The 4,452-nt window shown below is 36.9% G+C and overlaps 1 pseudogene; it reads right to left on the bottom strand.

Annotated features, from left to right (window-relative positions):
• Positions 1-271: 271 nt before the first annotated feature.
• LOC137221602 (small nuclear ribonucleoprotein Sm D1 pseudogene) lies at positions 272-610 on the bottom strand (annotated as a pseudogene).
• Positions 611-4,452: the final 3,842 nt, after the last annotated feature.

Raw genomic sequence — 4,452 nt, 5'->3', positions numbered from 1 at the left:
TATGAACTATTAAAACTTAATATGATATAGTCCATAGACAACTCTGTCCTACATTTATGTTTATTAAAAACTGCCACAAACAAACAAAGCCTGTACAAAAAGCAGCCAGGGCATTGATCACTTTGAAATCATAATCTTGAGAGACACAATTTGCTTAGGACTCCACCATCTTCTAACTTAGCCATGTAGTCTTCCTCTGCCACGTCTTCTTCTTCTTCGTCTGTCATAAACAAACAAAACTACTTTGAAATGGTAGTCTTGAGAGATATTATCACCTAGGACCACCTCTTCCTCTGCCTTGGCCTCTTCCTCGGTCTCTTCCTGCAACAGCTTCCCTTTTCTTAGACTTCACCTTTGGTTCAACATCCACGAGAAGTGTATCTAGAGGTAAGCTGTCTGGCAGAATAAAATACTGAATGTTATTTCTGCAAATACTCAGTGTTTCCAGCTGTACAGGTTCTCTGTTCTTCAGGGTCATTTTCACAGCTTTCAGATGTGTAGTCATGCTTACATCTACACCTGTGATTGTTCCATGGACCTGTGTTCTAGTCTTTAATTCAGTGGTTACAATTTTGTGACCCAATTTCATCAAAAATCTCATGAGCTTCATCCTAGCGGCGCCGTCACCCTTTTGATCCAATAGTGCACAAAACCCGACAACCAAGCACCGACCGGCTGTGAGTATGAATGGCCCATATTGTTTTAACTACTGTAGCTTTGTAATGTAGTTTGAAACCAGAGCACATGAAGTCTCCAGCTTTGCTCTTATTTCTCAAGATTGTTCTGGCTATTTAGGGACTTTTGTGATTTCACACAAATTTTAGGACTATTTATTCTCCTTCACTTTTGAAGGATACTTTCACTAGAATTCTACTTTTTTTCTCTTTTAAGACTTCTAGTATTTCACTCCACTTTCTTCTCACTTGCATGGTTTCTGATAAGAAATCTTCTGTAAATCTTATCTGTTCCAAACATTTCCTTCTCTCTCTTTCCATTTTTATACTTCTTATTGATTTAAACTGTGAGTTTATATATATAATGCTATTGAATTTTTGGAATATAAATCTAGTTGTCAAATTTTATTACTGACATTGTATTAAAACTTATCCACAATTATTTGGATGTACCTCTACATTTTACAGGTTACATTTTTCATCTTCAATTCTTTTATACCATGACTTATAAGTTTTTTATTTGGATTGAGCTCTTGGTCAGCTGAAATTTAGTTCACTAGGTATTTCAGGAAGAGTTCATGGTTGGTATAATTTCTAGGTTCTTCAGTGGCCAAGAATATCTTTTTTGCCTTCATATATAATCACCGACTTGACCATGAAATTCTCGTACTCGGTTCCCTTCAAAACTATGTAGACTTTGCCCTGTGACTTTTGTTGTTTAGTGGTACAAAGAAGTTTGTGGTCTGCTAAAATATTTTGCCTTGGTAAATATCTTTTTTCCTTCCTAAATGGTTTTAATAATTTTTATCCTTGAAATTCAAAAATTTTATCAAGGTATGTCTAGATGTTTGTCTCATTTCATAAATTTTGTTAGTAATTGTTGACCTCTTTCAATTTTAATAGTCATGTGTTTCTTCCAGTCAGAAAGTTCTTTTTATTATGAAATATTTAAAATACATGGAAGAGTGAATAAAATCTTTATAATGCATGTCCCTATATTTACCACTCAGTTTTAGTAAATCATATTAGTCTGCCACATATGCCACAATAATTTCTAATAAACTAAATTTTATAGCTGTAGTTGAAACTTCTTGAGCAACCTTCCACTACCCCAATTCTCCTTTTAAACCTACATGTAAACACTTTTCTAATTTTTGTGTCCATCTTTCTTACACATTTCTCTATACTGTTATATACATGAATTCAAAAAACATATTACTTTGCATCTTTTCATTTTAAAATGCTATGGAATCATATTGTATCTATATTTCTAAATCTTACATTTTGCAGTCTACGTTATGTTTTCGAGACTTTGCTATGGTGGTAGCTGCAGCTTTCTTTGGTTCATTTTATTGTGCTGCCTCATTCTGTTATGTAAATATATCACAATTAATTTATCCATTTTTATGTTGATGGACATTTAGGTAGTTTCCAAATGTCCACAAATATAAATCATGCTGCAATGAATATTCATTCACATGTCTTCTGTGAGAGTTTCTCTAGGTTTTGTACCAAGAAGTGTAGTTCCTTGCAGCAGGCATGATGACCTTCAAGAGTAATATTATTAAGGAGGTAGTGCTTACATAGTTCTTACTATGTGCTAGACACTCTTCTATATACTTAACTGATACAGACTCATTTAACCTTTCAGAATAACTCTATGAGGTAGGTACTATTCACTACCCACATTTTAGGATTAAAATACAAGTCACAGTAATCTTAAGTGACTTGTCCAAGGTCACACAGATGCAAGTAATAGAACCAGGGTTTGAACTCAGGTAATCTTGTCCAGAGTCTGCATATTTAACCGCTGTGATACACTGGACAAAAAGTATTCTGTTTCTTCTTGATTCCACTTTAAGTCATATTTTAAGTCATATTTTATTTAGGAATTTGTCTAACTTTTCACATTTTTCACATAATGTTTTTCATTATATGTTCTTATCTCTATCACCTCTGCTCTATGTATATGTCTATTTTTGTATCTCCAATGTTATCTATTATGCCTCTTCTCTTCTTTGAACATATGAAATATAATTATATTTTAATGTCCTTGTAGAAAATTCTAACATCTGCATCAGTTCTGGGTTGGTTTCTATTTATTAATTTTTCTCATGGCAGGTCATAATTTCTTGACTCTTTCATACTTGATAATATTTAATTGGATGCAAACATTGAGATTTTTATTTTGTTAGGAGTTGATATTTTGCATTCCTATAAATAGTTTTGTACATTGATCTGGGATGCAGTTAAGGAGACTTGTTGGAAGTGTAAATGTGAATCCAGCTCCATGTGAGAGCAGCCAATGGTTATAGCTTCTCAGAAGAAACTTCCCTCTTGCCTTTGGAGGTATGTCAGAGACAGATTTTCTTGTTTTCCTTATAAAGAATTTTTTCCCTAGCCCAACTTACTTGAATGAAAGGAGGGGAAACCCTTTCATCCAGCGTTCCTAGCTTTATGTAGAAGTCTCAAGTTCAGGTACCTTCCCTGCAAGTGTTCAATGCCACATCTCCCATTTCATTGGACGTTCATCCCTGAATTTATTAAATTGTATTTTGACGTTTGCTCCTAGAGTATTATTGGTTTCCTTTATCATTCTGGTTTAATGATCAAGGATTTCATTTTTTTAATCCTTGGGTTATTTTTTTCTTACATTGTTGAGAATGCCACACTGCAACTTTAAATATTATTGTCAGAATTTTTTTTGACATTTTGGTGTTTTCCGGTTGGAATATATTTTGAGAAGATTTTAACCATTGAACTATCAGGAGTGATTGCCCTGTCTTACCAATTTTTATTTATTTAAACTTTTGGTTGTAGTTTTCTTTTAGTCTCTTTAGGACAGCAGATAACTTTTTTGCTTTTAAATCTATCCTGAATATCTGTCTTTTTTTTTTTTTTTTTTGTGGTACGCGGGCCTCTCACTGTTGTGGCCTCTCCTGTTGCGGAGCACAGGCTCTGGATGCACAGGCTCAACGGCCATGGCTCACGGGCCCAGCCGCTCCGTGGCATGTGGGATCTTCCTGGACCGGGGCACGAAGCCGTGTCCCCTGCATCGGCAGGCGGACTCTCAACCACTGCGCCACCAGGGAAGCCCGAAAATCTTTGTCTTTAAGCAGATTAATTGAACCATTTATGTTACTGTTGTTACTGATGTGTTTAGACCCTTTTCTTTATTTTATCAGGGATCTTCTGATGATCCCAGTCAGTTACAGCTGCCAAGATTTTGAATTCTCTTCTTGACATTATGTCCTGGCATGAGAATCCCAAAGTTCCCAGGTAGCTGCTGTAGTTTAAAGCTCAGTGAGATTCTTGCTGTCACTCCTATGAAAAGCAGGGCTTCCCTTTGGGAATCTGTTCCACAACATCTGCAGAGGCCAGAGTTGTATGGACAGAGAGCCCAAATTCTCAAGTGGGTCACTGGAAGTTATGCTACCCTAAATTACTTCTCCTTCTATCCCTTTGTTTCTTTTTTTTTTTTTTTTTTTTTTTTTTTTTGCGGTTCGCGGGCCTCTCACTGTTGCGGCCCCTCCCGTTGCGGAGCACAGGCTCCAGACGCGCAGGCTCAGCGGCCATGGTTCACGGGCCCAGCCGCTCCGCGGCATGTGGGATCTTCCCGGACCGGGGCACGAACCTGTGTCCCCTGCTTTGGCAGGCGGACTCTCAACCAGTGCGCCACCAGGGAAGCCCCCCTTTGTTTCTTGACCCATGTTTTCTACCTACTGGGGATATAGAATCATACAGTAACCATTGATTTAGAGTATATACTGCATCCTGG

The sequence above is a fragment of the Pseudorca crassidens genome, chromosome 1, assembly GCF_039906515.1.
Source record: "Pseudorca crassidens isolate mPseCra1 chromosome 1, mPseCra1.hap1, whole genome shotgun sequence".
Taxonomy (NCBI): domain Eukaryota; kingdom Metazoa; phylum Chordata; class Mammalia; order Artiodactyla; family Delphinidae; genus Pseudorca; species Pseudorca crassidens.
The sequence above is the reverse complement of the archived record's forward strand: the minus strand, read 5'-3'. Positions and strand labels throughout refer to the sequence as shown.